The 20,621-nt window shown below is 53.1% G+C and overlaps 1 protein-coding gene across 3 annotated transcripts in view; it reads left to right on the forward strand.

Annotated features, from left to right (window-relative positions):
- The window catches only part of SMG6 (SMG6 nonsense mediated mRNA decay factor), a 108,306-nt gene that overhangs the window by 32,608 nt on the left and 55,077 nt on the right, over positions 1-20,621 (forward strand). The window lies entirely within an intron of this gene.

The raw sequence follows: 20,621 nt of genomic DNA on the forward strand, positions 1-20,621 counted from the left end.
GTCTCTTCTCCCAGCCACTGCCACTTTTTCATAAACCACCCAACACCAACCGCAAGGTCACCGTGTGCTCTTCTGACAGGGTGACTTTTTTTGTGCTGTGTTTAAACTGGTTTCAAAACCAGCCAGCTGTGAGCAGCACGTGGCATTTCACATCCTCCTCCCACGCAGCTCACTGCTGTGGTTACCTGAGCCCTGCAGTGGGTGCCAGGGCTCAGGTGACCACAGGAAGGGCTCTGTGGCCCGTGCCCAGTGCAGCTGAGCTGTGCTTGTCCCCAGGGACAGCACCAGGCACGCTGGAGCTGGTCTCAGCTGCCTGTGCAGCCGGGCAGCACTGGGAAGATCCTGGGAGATGAATTGGATCTGTTGTTTTCTCTGACAGAGGAAGCCAAAGAATTCCCACATGAAGTGCATCCCCTGCTGTTCAGCATCAAACAGTGTGTTCCTGCTTTGTCCAGGGAGGCATGCAGCCAGTGAGGGTCCCACTGACCCGGCTGCCTCCTGCCAGCAGCACTTCAGGTGTGAAAAAGCTTCTTGCAGACCTCAAACCCATGGGGCAAGGAGTGCCCACTTAGGGGAGGGAGGCACAGAGAGGTGGCCACTCTACATGGCAGAGACTTGCAGTTGCTGGTGCTTCCCAGGGTGGGACATAGGTGACCAGCCAGTGTTTTGGGCCATCCTGGGCTCTGGCTGAGGCGGGGCCATAGTGGGGTGGCCCATTTTAACAGTTTGGTAGCCATCTGCACAACCAACTCAGAGAGAAGTTTGGATCCCTTTATCCCGACCACAAACACTCCAAGAATTTTAATTTTTTTTTAATTCTGTAATTTGGGGAAATAAAACTCTGGTTTCTGAAAAGACTAATTGAAGCCGTGCTTGCGGCAGGGGCATCTCGGTGAGTGGAGAGAGAGGAACCCCCTCCCAGCCCATCTGTGCCCAATTTACTCCAATCTGGCCTCTCTGAGGCTTTTTTTCTTTCTCTCTCTCTTTAATAATTTGTTTTATAATTCCTGGAATCAAACCCATCTCAGACACACTGTTTTATTTTACTGTATTATTGGATTATACTTCCTATAAATCACTGGATGTTATTCATAGGCCACCACCAGAATAACTTCCCCTCTCCCCCCAAACTCCCCCCTGACAGCCCTGCATTCCAAACAAGCACACACCAAGGTGGGGGTGCAGCAGCACGGGGCACCCTAGAGACACTTCCCGGAAATCCCAGCAAATTTGCCTGGCTGTGGGTGTGAAGCATCAGGCTGCAGCACCTGGATGCCTTCTGGCACTCTGGGCCGGTGGAGCTGTGCAGTGTGGAGGTTGTTAGGAGGTCGGGCTTAGGTGGAAGTGGAGAGGGGAGGGGGCTGCCATATGTGCATCCTCAGCACATGTAGGGAATGAAGTTGCATCCCCCAGGGCCGAGCAGAGTCAGGGCACAGAGGCACAAGGAGGGTCTGGCCAAGTGCGTTGCTTTAGCTGAGGATTGGGGAAGTGGAAAGGGACGGTTTGGGCAGAGTGAGCTGTGCACAGGGCATCTGCTCTGCCAAGGAGGAAAAACTTCTTCTTGTGCCCTGGCACATGGGTTGTGAGGAGGGCTCAGTGTGGCAGGGGCAGGCTGAGCTTTGCTCTGCACACCCTGGGTCTGTCTTCTTGAGTGGAACAGGGTCAGGTTCTCTGTGCAAGGTGGTGTCAGCTGGGACACCCTGAAGGCTCGTGCGGAAAGGGAGGTTTCACAGCAGCAGCTTCCGAGCACTGTCTGTGGCTTTTGCCACACTGGTCCTGAGACCTGGGCCGAGCAGGTCGGTGCTGCAGGGGTTGGAGAGACTCTGCCTGGCTCAGAGAGGAGCTGCTGCCACACAGCTGTGACTGCAGCCTGTGCAAGGTTTGCTGAGGCACGTGGCCCTGCTTGCTCCTTGAGCACTGACACCAGCTTAAGATGCGGATCTTGCCCAAATCTTGAAACACACAAGGAAAGATCTGTAGGTCAGTGCAAATCCCCTGCAGCTCTTAAGCAGGTCCAGGACTTTCTGTTATCACTGGGGAGGTCAGAGCCCTGAGATGAGGCTGTGCTGTGGTTACCAGCAGCCAGCTCTGCTGCCATTCCACCCTCCTCACAGCCCTGTGCCGGACACGGCAGGTCTCGCTTTGCTGACCGCATCTGCTCAGCCTTTCAGCCTGAACCCTTAAAATATCCCTAGAGATGATGCAGAGGCTGGTGGTGTCTGCCTCAGCTCTGACCATTGCCACGGGCTGGTTTGTGCCGCTCGGACCCAGCTCTGCTCAAAGAGCTGACTGCAGCATCAGAGAGGCTCAGAGGAAGCACCTTCTGATCACCTGCGGCAGCCTCATCTCCACCTCCTCTCATGAAGCTCTAACCACATCTCTCATGTTGGAGCTGACAAAAGGTGGGGGCAATCGACTGCAAGAGAGTCCAGTGCATTTGCCCGAGTTTAAAAATAAAGCAGTGCTGTGGGTAACTGCCTTGGTTTGGTGAAGTTTTAAAATTAGGCACAAAAGAAAGCTTAATAAACCTTCGGCTATAGATAGCAGCAGAGACAATTTGATGTGTCCCTATCTGGGGTGCAAAACTGAGTTCTTTTCTCTGAATTCTCCTCTTTGTGTGGTAAATACACACTTCAGCTGTGGGCTGTGACACCTTTGGGCTAAGCAGCCAGGAGGGTGATGAAGATGTCACATTGCAGGGCTGTGCCGGGGGACGCTGAGCATCTGCAGCCCTGTGCTCCGGTGAGAGCAGAGCCTGAGGTCCCTCCGCCTGCCTGGGGGGCTCAGTTTGTAGTGCAAAGCCCACTTGATGCAGGGAGGCTGGAGTTGAGCAGTTTGACATCTGGCTTTCTCTGGGTGCTGGGGCTTTGGTTGATGTACAGCAGTTGTGGGCTGAGGTGTGTGCACTGAGATCTCCAGCTGCACCTGGAGTCGCTGTGTGACTTTCCCTCTGGGACTGGGCAGTGCTGTCTTTAGTGAGGTGGTGTTAAGACATAACACTTCCCAAGGCCTTAAGTTTGGAGGAACTGGATGTTTAATTTATCCTTCCCCTCCTTTCACATTACTGCTTGTATTTGCTTTGCATTTGAGTGGTATTTCGGAGAGGAAACTCAGAGGAGGGCTGGCTGATTCTGGTGTCCATCCTTCCCCTTGCTGCCTGCCTTGCACTGAGGCTCCTGAGCGAGCTGCCTCTTTAATGCCACTCCCTTTGCAAAGGCCTTTTACACTGAATTTAGTGTTATTTAGTGATATCTACTATTCCCTGTGTCCGGACACAACCCATACCCTGAGATGTGTGAGTAGAGGAAGTGTTGAAGTGGTGCAGGGAGTTCTACCTGCATTGCTCATCTCAGGAGCCGCACAGCTTCCTGTGCTGAGCCTCCTAAGGGACACGTGCATGTCCAGAGATGGCAGCTGACCCTCCAGGGTTTCTCCTCTGAGCCACTGGGAGTCTTGGAGGTTGGCACAGTTGCTGGGAACTGTCAACGCCTTTCCCTTCAGGGAAGGAAGCTGTCTCGGACTTGAGACACATCAGTAAAGTTCAGGTAAAATAATTCGTGTCTTCAGAGTCTTGCTCTCGGGCTCTTGAGGCCGGTGGCAGCAATGTTTAGACCAAAGTCTTCCTTTGCTTATTCCCCTCTGTTTCCTGTTTAAAAGGCAGATTGTCACATATTTGGGGATTTATTTACCGTAATTGGAGTTATTTTCCTGGCTGCTGGCTTCTGCCCTCTGATGCAAGACTCCTCAGTGAAACGTGTGTCCAGAAAGCCATGTGACTTTTTTTTCCCCTTGCCACAAGTGCCAGCAGGAGATGCAATAATCAACGCGCTGCAGGGAATTTCCACTGGCAGTTCAGGTTTCTGAAATCTAGACCTTGGCTTGGGAGGCAAAAGATTGAGCAGGGCTTTGTGGCAGGGAAGGGAAAGGTTTCCAGCAAAATTGAGCGTTTGCTGGTGTGTCAGACTCTCCACTCCTGCCCTCCAGCTCAAGTGCAGCAAAGTCCACATCAAGTGGTGTTGGATGAGCTTGCTGGGGGTTCTGCCTGGTCTGCCTGTCACACAGGCACATCCTTACATCTGCCCTTGAAGCTGTTCCATGAGGTGATAGCAGGATCTCATTTCAGGGCAACAAATCGAGGGGAAATTATTTGTAAACACAAAGCCTGAGTCTGCTTTAGAGCCAAGCTTCAGCAACCCAAGCAGCAAATCAGGACAATCAGTGACAGGTGAGGTGAGGTTGGAGAGGCTTTGCTGTGGTTCCAAGGCATGGCCAGCTCTGCAAACACTGAATCCAGACACTATTTGGATGAAGAAGCAGCGTTGCTGTGTAAAATGAAAGGCAGGAAATGGAGCAGTGGCACACTGTGTCTGTCTGTCCTGCTGTGGAACAGGAGGTGCTCAGACAGCTGCCCAGGTCTCTGCATCTCCCCAGCTTTGGTGGTGGAGAAAGAGGGGTGCCAGGCAGAGTGAGATGCACCAGGTGCAGCAGCTCTGGTGAAGCCTTAGATGTTTGCAGCGTGACAGGAAGTCCTTTTGCTTTTGAAGAGATATTTCTGATTCTTTAATGTGCCTTGCACCTTTGATTTCCTCATGCTTTTAAGTAGCACCAAGTCAATTACTGTATTTCTGTTTAATTCTCTGAGAGAACACTGTATAATTAGGCTAATTATGCTGCTTTGTGAAGTTGTAAAACTCCTGATTGAGCTTGAGGGGCTGTTTTATAACCTTCCAGGTGTAGGCAGTGGGGGCTGCCCGCCCTGTGCCCTGTGCAGGTTTGGATGCAGCCTGCCAGCTCAGTGAGGGCAGTTCCTTCCCAGGGGCTGCCCCACACCCTCATCCCCTGCCAGCTCCATCCTGCCTTCCTCTTTTCACAGGCTGCACTCCCTCTGGGAATGCTGTGCCCAGTGCTAGGGGAGCTTGTTGGGGTCTCTTCTTGCCTTAATGTTGAGATCAGGAATGGCAGCACAGCTGAGGCTGTTTCTGCCCTTGAGTGTGTCTGAGGAGGTGACCCCATGCAGGTTTAGGTGTGGGGATCTTTTATTTTCCCAAATTAGGCTGTGTGTGCCCTGCACTGGGTTCTTGGCAGCACAGAGCTGGCTCTGCCTGTGCTAAGTGACAGTCAGGAGGAAGGTGTGACCTTCAGGTGTCACCGTGGCTGTGTGATGCTCACTCCAGCTTCACTGACCAGGACAGTTTCACCCTGGCTGAGTGACAGCCCTGAAGGCACATGGCCCATCTCTAATGGAAGGGTCATTTTTAATGCTCATTGGTGTGGCTGATGGTGGCCATGGTGGCCTTAGGGCTGGCTGGTAGGTGACACACAGAGGGCACAAGTGATCTGGCTGCCCCTGGGTCTCTCAAGTCCCACGGAGAGAAGCAGCCAGGAGCACATCACTGTGGAATGGGAAGAATATACCCCACGGGGATGGGTTTGGCTGTGGAATTTCTCCATTCCCCCTTCTCCCATCCCTCCTGGGATCATCTGGCCCCCTGACCCTGGCTCAGTGAACTCCTGGTGCTTCTCTGCCAGCCCCAGCAGCGGAGCTGGGGCGTCTTGCGAAAGCAGCGCCTGCTCCCCGGCTAATGGCACAGGGGATGGAGAAGGAGGCTCCGGCTGCCAAAGGCGGGTTGGGAACAGCATAAACCCTTCAGCCCGAGGAGCCAAGGGCTGACAACCCTCGTGCCTGGTGCTGGGAGCCGAGCAGCTCGTCCCGCCCGCCCGGGGGGCCCCAGGCGCGCTCGGGGCCACGGCGGAGAGCGGCCAAAGGCGGCCACATGGGCGCGGGTGGCTCGGAAAGCAGCGCAGAGGAAGTGATGCTCCTAAACCCATCTGCACGGGGAGCGGGAGACGCGCCCCAGCTGGTGCGAGGCCCTGGCAGCCCCAGGAGCTGCCGTCTGTTGGGCTTTACTGCTGTCTACGTTGAAACACGGCTTGGGAAGGACGGGAGGGGGGTCGGTGGCACGGTGCCAGTCCCGGTTCTCCTGGCCTTCTCGTTGCTCTCTCCTCCTCCTCCTCCCCGCTCCCTCCAATGCTTTAAAGTCACATTTCCAGGCCAGACATAGAATTAATCTCTGGGCACTTCACATTGCTGGCAGCGCAAAGCAGGATGTGGGATCTTTTTTTCTCTCTCTCTGCGTCTTGGCTGACTTTTTTACCTCTCGAAGAATTTGGAAGGGCCGTGAGATTCCCCCCACCCCCCCTCGCCTCAGTGCCGTGCAGTTTTTCAGCACGCTGATCACCCTGCTGTGGCTTCACCCTAATAGATTTCATATGCTGACACAGTTGACATCAGTACCAAACTATTTTACATGTGATCTGGTGTATTTCCTGAGGAAATCTGCAAGATATTTATTAAGAACTAATAAAATAAACCTCTCCATGAGCTTTTAGGTAGTTTTCAATTTTTCATGTCTCTCTCGTTTCCTCTTATCAATGAGTTTCTATTTTCTCCCTCCTCTCTGACCATTGCACAAGGAAACAAAAATAAATGTTTTAAACCGTTCCTGAATGGACACTGGGAATATTTCTGTAGTGATGTATTAGCAAAGTCGTATTTTTAGGGCTGTATTGTCAAGACTAAAAATATCCCGCTGCAGTGCATCCTTTTTATAGGGCTTTGTGTGTGTGTGTGTGTGCTGAGCATTGTGCAAGTTTGCACCAACGTGCAAAGGTCTTTGTACTACTGCAGCGTTGCCTCCCCATCACAGCTGGACTCCATTAGGCCTTGGAAATTAGTGTAATCCCGGTTAAGAAAGGGGAAAAAAAAATTAATCAATCTTGCAGAGCCGCGTTTCCCCAGCTGAGCCGGGATACCTGCGTGGCTCCATAGGGCTCCAGCAGCCGGTGGTTTTGCCACGGCTTTCCTGCCTCAGAGGGTGTTCCCTGACGGAGAACAGCGGCTCTGCTCTCCCTGCTTCCCCTGGAGCAGCGGGGTCCAGGCAGGACGGGCTGCGGGCTGCAGTCACCCGGTGGGTTCTGCTCATTTGTCACACCCAGGAACCCCTTGAGGCTGCGCTGTGCTGGCAGGCAGCAGCGTGTGTGTGTGTGTGTGTGTGTGTGTGTGTGTGTGTGTGTGTGTGTGTAGCAGGGAGCAGGCTGGATGCTTCGCGTTCTCAGAGGGATTTTCTGCCTTCCTGCTATTTGTGTCTCCTTCAATTAGCTGCGATTGGAACAGAGAGAACCAAAGGTGGGCGCCGGGCTGAGAAGCCGCCTCCCCTGTGCGCTGCTTGCGGGGGGACCCCTGTGCCGCGCTGGGAGGCGGCTCAGCCTCTCCGTCACGTGTGATTGATGCAGCCCTTTCCAAACACGATTTCCCCTCCGGCTCGCGTCCGTGGAGCTGCGGCCGTCACTCCTGTCCCCAGCAGCAGCAGCCCTGCGTCACAGGTGGTGGGTGCATTGGCTGACGGGGGCTGACGGCCGGGCCAGCGCCGTGCGCATGGCACACGCGCCGCGCTCCCCCTCCATCCCCTCCGTTCACTCGCGGGCTCCTCGCCGTAGCTTTCCTGTCTGCTGCTGCTGCCGTCTGGAGAGCCACAGCCTCTCTGCTTCCTGTAGAGCAGTTCAGCGAAAGCAGTAATTAGGGCCCGTAAAAATTTATTTTATTAGCGAGAAGTGTTGGTGGGTAATTGGCCATAATTTGAACCCAGCCAGATTGGAGATTAATAAAAAAAAATCATATACATATATATATATATAGTAAAAAAAAAAAATCACAGAGAGATCTTTTTACCAGAAACACCAGGGCTGTGAGCTGGAAACCCTTCCCGAGGCGGGTGGGACGGGACGGGATGGCGGCTGCGGAGAGGGCGGCCGGCAGCGAGCGCCTGTGCTGTACCCGTCCTTGAGGGTGTTTGACACTGGCATGGGAAGAAAGGAAACCTTGTTTTCCAAGAACTCTGCTCTTTCTCAGCTTGATAAGCATTTAAAATAAAAGCTGCACAATTGGAATTGGCAGAGCATCCTCATTCTTTTGTCTGTCTGTTTATTTTTTTCCCCTCATCCCTCGACATGTGTGCTACAGCCCAGGGTTACTACACCCCGTGGAACCACAGGCCTGGATCTCTGCAGGCGCTCGCCGAGCTCTGCCCACCCCCGGCCTGGCTCTTTGAAGCCTGGCAGAGCAACAGAGATCCAGCCCCGACCCTGGCAGCCTCCTGATGGCCAGGGCACTGAAGCCTTTGACAAAACGTGCGTTCTCAGCCCCTTTTGGCTCCCCCTTCGCTCGCAGGGCAGCAAACCCAGGGCTGCGCCTGGAGCCGGAGCGGTGGTTTGGAATCAGGCTGTGACTGCACTATATGGACCCGATGGCTTTGGTATTTATAGGCTTGGTTGGAGCAGCTTGAGCGTGGCCAAGGGAGCGGGAGCGGCTTGAGGGCCGACGCTCATCCCGACGGAGGGTGATTGGAGAACTCCCCGCTCCGGGAGGACGGAAGAGCCAAGCCCCTCTGCACACATGTCACGCGCGGTTCCTGCCGCTTGAATCACACCAGGGAGTTACTTCAGGCTACTAGCCCTGCTTGTTGCTTTGGTGTAGGTTACTCGGGGCGTTCCTTCAGGTCCGTAGTGCTTGTTTTTTGCTTGGCAGCCTCGGGGCTGGGACCTGGTGTAACCGTTTCCCAAGGAATATTTTTGGTTTGAAAACTGAAGGTCAGCAGTTCGCGAGGGCTGCGCTCGCAGCCAACTCTGTGGTTCGCCTTGTGCCACCGGGCCAGCAGCACTTGAAATCCTGATCAATTGATCTGCAACAATATGAAACCACGAAGGGTGACTGCCAGTTAAAACTCCCCGTCTCGCCCCATTTTCCCCACCCAAAGTGTCTTTCTGCCCATATCCCCTTTCTTGCCGCCTGTCTCCCTCCCTCCCTTTCGGCTGTGTATTGGAGTTTTTGTCTATCTTTTTCCATCTCTCTGTCTCTTTTCATAACAGTTTTTAATAATGTTTTAGTTAGTTCCAGCCTTTTCCCTCAATGGATCCCATTGGAAAATACATTTGAAAGGAAACAGTTATACACTTCCCTTCCTTTGAAACTCTGTTGGCACCTTTTCCAGTGCAGTAAACCATACAACATGGATTTTCAAAGTTTCCAAACACAGACATGCTGGCGTTAAATTTATGAAAAAATATTTTATTCGGCTGTATAGTAACTATGAGTCTCCGAGCTGCTGGTCACAGTGAAATCGAAGCTCGCTTTGGAACTGCAACAGATTTTCAAATCTCTGCAGGAAACGGCGCTGGAGCCTGCAGCTCCCTCGTGTCCTCCTGCCAGGAGACACAGCAGCAAACAAAAGGGGTGCTGGGGCACCCCATGGCCAGCCCACCAACCCCCAGCACAGCCTTTCCCTATGTATGGCCAACGGGAGCTGCAGGGAAAATCACAGTTGTACCAATCCTATCTCAAACCATGGGGGAAAAGAGGAATTTGGCATAAAAGTGTGATGTGTTTGAATGTGGAGGGTTGAGGCTCTTTATGTGGAGGTTGCTGAGTGCTCCATCGCCTGTGTGAGCCCGCACGTGCGCTGGGAGCCGAGGCTCCGGCTCCATGCGAGTTGTTGGAGCACTGAGATCGTATTTTCTAACAGGGGGGCTCGGATGTTGAACTTCCTGGAATGGTTTCTCTGCGTGCTGTGGGTTTGTGCCTGTGGTCACGGCCCTTCCCGCAGGGAATCGCTCGCTCGACACCTGAGAACCTCCCTTTGCATGGCACCGCCCGCAGCTGAACTTCTTCCAAATTTCCAAATTTCCACAGAAGACCACAGTCCTCATTCACCACCAGAGGTCTGGAGGGTGAATCTGGCTGTGTCTTCATGAGGAGCATTTTGAGGGGTTGTTTCCACCTGAGAACCTCTCTTTGCGTGGCACCACTCACAGCTGAACTTCTTCCAAATTTCCACAGAATACCACAGCCCTCATTCACCACCAGAGTTCTGGAGGGTGAATCTGGCTGTATCTTCATGAGGAGCATTTTTAGGGGTTGTTCCACCTGAGAACCTCCCTTTGCACCGCCTGCAGCTGAACTTCTTCCAAATTTCCACAGAATACCACAGCCCTCATTCACCACCAGAGTTCTGGAGGGTGAATCTGGCTGTATCTTTGTGAGGAGCGTTTTGAGGGGTTGTTTCCAAACAGAACAAGCCTCAAAGGCTGCACCCAGTGGCACTTCAGGCATGGTGTAAGGCACACAAAGCCTCCTGTGATAGACAAGGTGATGATAAAGAGCTCCCAGGCTCAATTTCCCTGTTGTCCTTTTGCTTGTAAAATTTTTTTTCTATTCTCATGGGAGTTTTCCAGAGAAGCCACTAATTAAGTGTTATTGTTGTACTCGATGCCACTTGAAGTGTAGGAAAATCTACAAGATTCAGGTCTAAATAATTGGATGGTGTAAACTCACTGGTGTGTGCTCAAAGCTTGGGTTTGGGTGCCTTTTTTCGTGGTACTGATGGAGAACTGAGCTTAAGGAAAATACCAGATTTTCTAGTCCCTTGTCTGCCCACCTTGAGATACAAAAGATGGAGCGCTCCTAAAAAGAGAATCCTTCAAAGCAGAGTTGCCCAGTGTCTGCAAATTCCATCCCCTCTGTGTCACCAGCCAGCCAACATGTGAGGGACACAAAAATAGCTGAGCACATGCACTGGGAGGAGTTAAGGGGACTTCTGGATCTCCCTGAAAGTTCAGAACCAAGGCGAGGAATGGAATCAAGTTCTCCATCTTAGTCCCCCAAACCATGACCTGGTCCTGCAGCCCTGAGGCTCCTTGAACACGTGCACATTACAGCACATCAGAACACTCTGCAGGAGGGTCTCTGCTGCCTGTTAATTTTCTGTGCTGACTGAAAATTGTACCTTGAGGGGAGAAAAAGTGACGTGTCGTTAGGACGGCTTTATGGTGAGTAAGTGCAATGGACTTGACTTGAAGCTGCAGAGATGCCTCCAAGTCTGGTGTTCTGAGATTTTTCTGCATGTGTAGTTTCTGTTCAGTTTCCATAGTTTTCAGAAAAGCGAGCTCCCCTGTGGAACCGGGCTGAGCTCATCTGGGATCCTTGGCTGGCACGTGAATTTGGATGCACCACACGAGGCTCTGCCACGGCAGGAATGCTGCACGTGTGGGGCTGGGATCCTCTGGGAGAGCAGCCACTGATGGTGCCAGCAGAGCACTGAGGGGCTGCTGTGCCGTGCCTCTCTTGTGCTGCTTCAGCCCCCTTTCCCACCTGCTTTTCCCTCTCCAGTGCCTCACCTGGCTTGGTTCATTCTTCTGTCCAAGCAGGTGAACCAGCTGCTGCTTTCAGAGTGGCATGAGAGCTGTCTGATAGCAAACACCCCAATTTCCATAGGCCCCCACCTTGGCAAAGCAGGATGGAGATGGCAGAAGGCACACCCAGACCCCTCTGCTGTCCCCTGCCAAACTTCTGGTTCCTGCTCCAAGTGTGAAGGTGCTAGGGATTTTGCTGAAATGGTCAAAAGAATTTTTAACTTGAGAAGAACAATATATTTTCCCTAACCTCATTCTGGCAAATGGCTGAACCTTTGTAGTTGAAATTTTCCCAATAAATTTAGCTCGAAGAAAGCTTTTGGCATGAAGGATTGCATCCTAAATGGTTAAAGTTTGGCAAAGTTTTTAGGAACAGAAACCAAGGTCTTATAATGGAAATTGTTAAGTAAGCATCCCTGCAGGCAGAGTGGCTGGGCTGTGCCCCTCCTGGTGGGGTGTCCTGGGTCTGGGGATGCCATTGCCATCAGCCAGGGAGGCTGGAGGGACCAAGCAGGGCTGGAGTGGGAGGTGGGGAGGCAATTCAGGCTTGCAAGTGTTTGATGAAGACCCTGGGATTTCCTGCTTCCCCAGAGCTGGGAGGAGGGCACGGATTTCACTTGATGTTTTGGCATTTGCTTTGTCAACACTGGGCCCTCAGGAAGCCCTAGGAAGACGAGCAGCAAAGGAGGGAATGTGCTGAAAAGGAAGCTCCACACTGCTGTTCCTGCCCCATCAAAGGCTCCTTTCTCTGAATGCTCCTGTCTGCAGGCACTTGCTCTCGTGAGCTTTAACTGCAGACTCAAATTGTTCACCCAGGTTCACACCCAAGGATGCCAGTTCCAGGCTGTCTGCTCCCATTTTGCTGCCAAGGATGTGCCCACCCCCAGCAAGAGCTTGGGGGGTACAAAATGCTGCCTGTTGTTTGTCCTTATTTGTAAACTTCCCTCAGGGCTGGAGGAAATCTCTTGGGAAGTCCTGTTCACACCTCCTCCCTGTTGTAAATAACATCTGACACAGTTATGGCTGGGCACACACAGCTCCTGGGGGGATGCTGGTAGCTCTTGCCATGCTGCTGTGCAACCCAGCCAGGCTCCCCAACTCCTCACTGGCTCTTTTGGTGAGGTTCAGAGCTCTGGCATCTTCAAAAACAGCTGACAGATCTGTGCTGACAGAGGATAGGCCATCAGGGGTTTTCTTTTTCCGTTCTGCATCACTGCAGTGCCCCTAAAACCCTTTTCCATTTCTATCATCCATGATTTTTCTTCTTTCACTCCCTGTTTCATCTGAAGCATCCTGCTTATGCATTTTACGGCAAATATTCCCTCCACAGGAGGAGACAGCTGGTGCCAGGCTGGTCTGGAGCTATAGATATGCTGATGAGCTGGCATGCCAGCTTGAAAGGGACACACTTCCTTATGAGCCAGCCAGGAGTTACATACATTTAGATCTGCCAGCCTTTTAGCTGCCAGACGGGTCAAACTCACGTTGCTGTCAGTTGCTGGCAGCAGAACCTGTGGCTCTGGGGATCTGCTGTGACACTGCTGGCACTTTGCTGTGCCTTTGTCACAAGTGCCAGCGTCAGAGTGAGGGCAGTGCTGAGAAATGAGAGTTTTTCTGGCAATTCTCCAGGTTTGCCAGCATGGCTGAGCCTGGAGGTGCCTCTGCTCCTGCTGTGATGGTCAGGGGCTGGCGTGTCTCAGTGCAGATGTGACTGGTGACAACTGGGATGGATGTGCCTCCCCAGGCAGGGGGAGTGTGTCTGGCTCTGTATGGGCTGTCCCACATCCCAAACTGACTCCCACAGCCCTGCTGGGGTCAGGGGGGCAGAGCAGGATCCTGCCCTTGCTGTCTGGGTCAAGCACCCCAAGCGTGTAGGGAGAGCTCCGAAGTGCTGCTTAGTGCAAGTGGAAATGGCTTCAATCTGTGTTTTGACTGATGGGTCTTTTCAGGAAATTTCTGAGAATAACATTTCTAAAAATGGCTGCTTCTTTCCACTGATATTTCCTGGAAAAGGCTGTAGTTAATTTTAAACCACTATCCTTTTCCCTTTTCAAGTGGAAATGGCTTTGTGCTTGTCCTCAAGGCTAATGTCATTCTTTCTGACCTAGCCCGGGTTGTGTGCTGGGGAGGGACATTGTGCCATTGCATCCTCTTGCAGGTCCTGTTGGTCTCCCAGAGCTTCAGAAATTGGGATGTTGGGGACACTCTGTGCACGTGTCTGCTTTCCCTGTCTAAATTAATAACTTCTTATTAGGTTAGCATTATTAATAGTCACTTCACAATGATGTTTTTTGTCGTTGACTCCTGGCCAGCCCCGAGTACACAAGAAAGCTGTCCCTAAAGCCATTCCCTAAAGCTTTGTTCATCAGGGTCAGGAAGGATATACTGAGCTGGTTATCGCACCCCAGGTGCAAGGATCCAGCCCTGCCTGGGCTGAGGGACAATGAGAGCCAGAGACAAGCTCCTGGATCAGCCAAAGGGAGCTGGCAGCCCAGAGCTGTCTGGGGCAGGCAGCCCCTTCGTGTTGGGCAGAGCATGGCTTCCCCTGTGCCTCCTGGGCAGGCTCTCTGCTTCGGGTGGGAATATGTCATTAATTTTTATACCTTCCCCTGTAAACCATCGACCCTTTTTATGATGTCATGAGGGATTCCTTAATTTTGCAGCTGCTTCCTGGTTACGTCAGAGAAGAGCCTCCCGTCCTAGAGCCCAGCGCTGCAGTCCAGGACGGCTGGAAACAAATGAAGTGTTGAATATCTAATGGCTTCCACAGGGAGAGCTGCTCCATCCTCCCCAGGCCCCCGGCATTCCTCACCTCCTAGGCCTCCCTCCTTCCTTCCCTCGGACAAGTCAGGCTTGCAGAGGGAGCTGCGGGCTCCTGGGCGGCCCCAGCTGCTCTGGGAACACGTGCAGCGAGTTCCCCTTGCTGCTGCTGTGACTGAGACCTTCCCAGGGCCTTCCTGCCTCTCCATGGAGGGGGGACATCAGTGCAGGGAGGTGGTATTACTAAAATCCTGAGGTTGCTTGGGGAGGGGTCCAGCCCTGTGTGCTGCAGGTGGTGATGCTCAGCTCGGCCCCAGTGCTGGAGCTGCCATCCTGTTTGCTCAGAATGTGGGAGCATCCCTCCAGGAAAGCTGCCCATCATTCCCAGGGTATCAGGCAGGGCTGAGCAGTGCCTGAGGGCTCCCAGGCTCTCTCAGGGGCAGATGAGTGCCTGAGGTTGCTCGGGGAGGGGTCCAGCCCTGTGTGCTGCAGGTGGTGATGCTCAGCTCAGCCCCAGTGCTGGAGCTGCCATCCTGTTTGCTCAGAATGTGGGAGCATCCCTCCAGGAAAGCTGCCCATCATTCCCAGGGTATCAGGCAGGGCTGAGCAGTTCCCAGGCTCTCTCAGGGGCAGATGAGTGCATGTGTGTGACTCCCCAGTTCCCAGAGCTGGGAGTGCCAGTGACTCACAGCTCCCCTTCCAGGGGGTGTTGGGGAAATGCCCCACAGCTGTGAGCATCCCCCTCACTTTTGCTGCTTTGTATTCCCGTGGTTGTGTGCGGTCTCCACCAGCCCGGGCCGGCAGCAGGGCTCTCCTCACCCATTTCCTGCTGCCCTGTAGCCGTGCCAGGGCTGTGTCTGGCAGCAGGGAGTGACTCACCTCGGGGAAAGCTCTGTCTGAGAGTGAGGGAGAAGAGGAATTGCCTTCAGGTGGTGTCAGCTCCGAGGTGACCCCAGCTCGGGTCTCTTCCCCTCGGGGCAGCAGCCAGCTGGTGAATCAGTTGTCTGTGCCTCCAGGGTTGATGTGCTGACACATCAGGCGGGTGCCTTCGCCCCCAGCCCTGTGCTCACCGAGCTCCTGCAGCTCCTGTGTCCCCTGGCCAGCCCCTTATGTCATCCCTGGGACTGTGGCCATGGAACTGTTCGTTCTTTTGAGTGCCTTCCCATGCAGTCCTTCACCCTGTCACCAGGAAAGGTGGCTTCAGCTGTTGTTCCCTGGGAGCAAAGCACATCCCTGCTGCTCTGCCAGCTCTGGCATCACCTGCTGCCAGCACTGCTCTGGGCTCCCCAGCCTGGAGGCACAGCTCAGGTGGGGACAGAGAGGCCAGCATGGAGGCTGTCCCTCTGGAGCCCTCCTGACCCTTGGCTGAGGCAGTCTGGTTGCTTCAATCAAAGGAATCTGCTCTCCTTTGAGATTTGTTGGCTGGGATTGTTTTAACTGTGGACGGTTCAGCATTCCTTGTGTTTAGTTAACTGGCATGGGTGGATGGAGGAGCATGTCCTGTGCTGGCTTGTAAGTTGGGGGTTCCTGTGGCTCCTTTCCACCCAGACTGGGGCACACTCAGAGCAGAACAGCTGGGGGCCCTCACTGCCCCATCCCTGTGAGCAGCCCACGTGTGCTGTGCTGGCTGTGCCCCGGTTGTCCCTCGCAGGATTTCCTTCAGCACATGGCACTGGAGCAGCCACCAGCAGCTTCCTCCAGCAAATCCCTCTCCTCGTGGGCGGCTGCCCCTTGCTCTTTTCCCATTCCCATTTCCTGTGGTTGGTCGTGCTGCCCTAATAAAGCTTTGGCACTGCTGTTTTGCACACCCTAGTGGGAGAGGGGATGTGTTTATCACTTTTCCTGGAGATTATCTGTTTAAGCACTCTCTGACAGTTACAATAACAAGGGCAGCGCGTTGTGTTTCCCAGCAAAAGGACACTCTCTGCTGAAAGATGTATAGCACTAATTAGAAATACATAACATCCGGCCACATGGCAGCCTTCTCCCGGCCGCTCCATTTCCTGAGCTCAGACGACTTTGACGACAGTTGGTTTATGTTTTCCATGAATATAACGTTCTCAGAGCAACACTGCTTTCTCCCCGCTACAAAAGTCCCCTTTTCTCCCTGCCTCTCAGCCTCTCCCCCATGGGACAGGTAGATTTATGGCTGCAGGAGGGCTGGGTGGGAGCAGAGCCCGGGAGGATCCAGGTAGGAGCTTGCAGAGGGCGCTGCAGCTGCTGATCCACCCAGCTCCCTGCAGTCCCTGCAGGAAACTGACTCCTGCTAGGGAAACAGCGCTCTCTGTGCAGCCCAGACCTCAGCTGGGGAAAAAAACCCTTTCCTACATGCAAAGAAACAGGAGGACTCCTCTTCTTGATCTTCAGAAAAACCACCCATCGCTGGTTCCCAGTTGCTTTTGCTCTGTCCTTGTAGTCTGATGCTCATCAGCTCCAATTTTTTCCATCCCATCCCTCTCCCTCTCTCACCCGTGGACTCTGCTTCAGAGCCTGGGTCCAGTCTGCAGCTCAGGCACTCATACAAGGACATTTTTACACGAGTCCCCACCTGCTGAAAGGGAGCAGGGCACTTGCTCTGCTGCCTGTAATACAGGTGAAAGGAGGTAGGAAGATGGAACTTGCTCAGGAAGGTGAAATCTTAGCAGGTTTTAACTGTTGAAAGGAATTCCTGTTGAGTTTGGAAAAACTGCTGTCTTTCAGATGTTTATAGCTTGGCTAAGTGTGGACAGATTTCTAGTAGGACAGGAAAACTCTCTGTTAAAAAGGTTATTCTGCAGCAAAATCTCAAGATCCTTGTTCCAGGGTTTACAGTTGCTAGATTAGCTGAAGGAAAAGGTTGTAAGTGTTTTTTTTACAAACAGGGGTAAGCCACTATCTTGTTTCCTAGCCTCATTCTCACAAGTGGCTGAGCTGTTTTGGCTGAAGATTTCCAGGAGAATTCAGGCTGACACAGGCACCTAGCATGGAAACTTCAGCAGAGTCTGGGCCAGCCAGAAAAAGGGGCTGACAAGTGGTGAGCATCAGGCAGGGTGCTCAGAACTGCTGCAACTCGTGTCCTGCTGCCAGTCTGACCTTCACAGGGACCTGCAGGGCTCTCATTTATTTTTCTGGTGCAGAACTACAGATCTTTGAGGCAAACTCAGCCTGTGAGGAGTGGGGTAGTGCAAGTCAGTTATTTCAAAGTGTTTGGTGACTGCTTTAAAATGCTCTGCCTGCTCCTTCCTAGCCCCATGCAGTGTTCCACAGACTGGAGCTTTGCTGATGTTGATGTGGGGCTACAAGTGGTCAAGAAACAGCTCCAGCCTAAGGAAACTCCCCACAGGAGGCATTTTGGCCAGCTCAGCTCCAGGGGTACAGCAACACAGGGGTGTGCATTTACCCTGAGTCAGTCTTGGCTCTGAGTGCAGGAGCCCTGACCTTAGGTTGTGGTTTAACAAGCAGTTATTGAGGCAGCAGTGCCAGCTTTGCCCACCTGCCTCTGCACCCACGCAGCACCTCTGAAGGCAGTGGCACAGCTGAGAGGTGACATTTGTGAGCCTGCTGAGCACTGGTGTTCTCAGAGCTGAGAGCTGACGTGACAGCAGCTGTTTATCCAGGGCTGGCATTAACAGGGACGCTTGCTGGCTTACAAGGGGAGAAAGGTGGAGGGGGAATGTGTTGTGGTTGGTGGTGTTGGATGATTTCCTGTAGAGTGTCACTGCTGTGGCTGCTGGTGGCACAGAGGAGCCACAGCTCCAGCTACCTCAGAGCTTGTAACCTTGTGGCCCCTTCCTTTGTGTGTGATTTCTTTCCACAGTTGCCTGACACCTCCACGGTGTGCCCCAGCTGTGCAGCGTGCCTGGGTGTGAACTGGGAGGGTTATCTGATTACAGCCCCATTTGGGGTTTCAGGGAGGAAGTGGAGTAGATTTGTGGCAGCTTTAGCTGTTGGGGTGCCATTGATGCCACTTGAAGTCTCTGTCACCGAGCTTTTGGTGGCAGCCTGCAGGGTTGCCTGTGGACCTGACACTCATTCTGCTTCACCTGCACCCACTGTGGATCTGGGGAAACAGATCTGGGAATTACAGTTTGCTCTGATTTGGGCAGTCTGGATCTCTCTGCCTGCTCTTGTTGGTCTGGGGCAGCTCGTATCTCTATTTTTACTATGCTCTGCAACTGCAGGGACAGAAATGACCCAAGTGTCACTCCATCCTCCAAAAACATCTCTTTCCCAATAAATTTGTGTCTTACTGTGCATTACCAGCAGCACAGACGTAATTACCAGCTCAGCTCAGAAGTAATGGTGCCCTGTGGGCTCCAGAGCAGATTTGTTGCTCCAGCCCTCACTTCAGCATATTTTCTACAAAATGTTTTCCTCGTAGTGCCAGGATGGGCTCAGACACTGAGTGGTTTCCTTATTGCCCATCACTCAAAACATTTACAAGTTTCTGTTTAAACACCCCAAAGAGCTTTGCCCTTTGATTGTCCCTTCACCTTGTGACAGGGGTAGCCTGGGGTTTGTCCCCACATCCTCTGTTAGCCCTGGCCACTGGCTCCCTGCTCAGGGCAAGCCAGAGCTCCCAGCCTCCCAAGGAAAGTGGTGAAAAGGCACAGAGAGAAAGTTTCTCCTGATTTATGGTGCTTTCCTCTTTTGTCCTACAGTTAAGCTCTTAAGAGCCTTTGCTGGTGCATGTTCAGGGGTCTTGAACAAGCACCCACCTGGATGTTTGTCTTTCTCTGCTGGAGGAGCCTCCTGGGAATGAGGCTGATGAGCTCATCCACGGAATGAACTTTCAGGACTGGGGGAGTTTTGTGCATTTTATGAGTTTAATGATGAGCTGACAACGCCCATGGTAGCTGAGCTGGAGCTGTGTGACAGCAGCCCTTCAGTGTGGGTGTCCTAATGCTCTTACCTGCACAGAGGGCAGCTTTGCAGGCTGTACCAGGGCTGAGCAGTGTTGGGGTACATTGGGGCACCTTTATGAGCTGGTGGGCACACAGTTAATGATTGCAGCAGCACAAGATGTTTGATGGACAGCTGTACCTGCCACAGCTCAAGTGCAGGAGACTTTTTAGTGTATTTTGGCAGTTAAATGTTGTGTGAGGAGCTTGTAGCCTGCAGCAAGAGCTGCTGGTGGCACTGGGAAGGGCTGGGACCAAGCCTGGCCACAGCCACCACAGAGCACTGGTCCAGCTTTTGGAGCCAGTCTCTGAATACACCCTGAAATATGGGATGCTCATCACCTTCACCATCACAAGCACTGCAGCAGATGTTTTAAGCTTTGCCTGTTTTGGAGTGGGTCAGGATGTAGCTTTTGCACCAGCTCAGTTTGGGGGTCACTGTGAGCACAGTGAGTCCTGGGGGCTGCCCACTCAAATTGTGGTGGTCCATGCTGAAATGCCCAGAGATTTTCACCACCCAGACTCAGATGTGGTGGCTGGACCACCGTGGTCTTGTTGTGTGTCCATTTCAGACAAGAAGGGAAGACTCTCACAGCATCTCACCCGAGTGCAGGGGGAGGGAGTGCAGGGAAGATGACTGTAATTTCTTGGACTGGACTGTGGCCAGAGCACTGGGACTAACACTCCTAATTGTGGGAAAGGCTTCATGAAAGAGATTTACTGTCCCAGAGTGGTCACATCTTTAGTTTTATGTTTCCTCCGAAAGCTGACAGCCCCTGTAGTACAGCACTTCCTACCATTGCTCTGCAGCACCAGCTCAGCCTGGCTCTGTGAGCAAAGCACCCTCTTACAGCTACCAGGTGCCTTTGGTGCTACCCTGGGTTACCCTCCACACTGGGTGCTGAACTCCTTGACAGCTGTAAGAACTGTCAATCCACCCTTCAGATGTTTCTCCTTATTTTTCTTGTATTTTCTTGGTGCGTTCTTGTCTTTTTTGGATGTTTTTGACCTCCCACCCCACTCCTCTAAAATGATCTGTCTTTAAAACCCCACTATTTAATTCTGTGCACCTCAGGTGTTTTGCTAGCTCGAGATTAAATGTGATCTCAGTGTCTTGCTCTAATCCTCTTGCTGTTTGCTCAGAATCCCTGCTCTGCCACATCTGGGCAGCTGAGCTCCCAACACCTCCTGATGATGTCTCCTGCCGAGGTGCCTGGGAGCTGGTGGGCTCTGGGGGGTTCTCCCTTCTTTACTCAGCCCTGGGGCTTCACCCACCCCTTCAGAGTCAGTAGCTGTGAGTTTGTAGAAATCCTCTGCCTGGTTTGGGGCAGCTGTTCTCAGGTGGAAGCTCTGATGCTGCAGTAAGCCAGGGAGGAGCATCCTGCACAGAGCAAACTGCACTGATGGGTACAACCCAGTGAATGTGTGGGTTCTCCTCAGCCAGCCACTCCCCCACACCCTGGGAGGGTGTGGATGGGGAGTAGAGGGAGTTGGGAGGGCAGAGGCTTCCCTTAAGGCTCCAGCCCCCTGTGAGAGCTCTGGGGCAGGCTGGCATGTCCCAGGCACTGCTGGCCTCCCCAGCCTAGCCCAGGCTGGCTCCAGGCAGCTCCCTCGAGCCAGCTCCCCGCTGCTCTCAGCAGCCTCAGAAGTGGTTTCTGGCTGGGGGGATTTGCTCTCACTCTGAGCCAGCTCTCTTTGGAAGAGCTGTGGTCGTGTGGCATCTCCTCGAGTAACAGT

This window comes from Zonotrichia albicollis, chromosome 22, assembly GCF_047830755.1.
Source record: "Zonotrichia albicollis isolate bZonAlb1 chromosome 22, bZonAlb1.hap1, whole genome shotgun sequence".
NCBI lineage: Eukaryota > Metazoa > Chordata > Aves > Passeriformes > Passerellidae > Zonotrichia > Zonotrichia albicollis.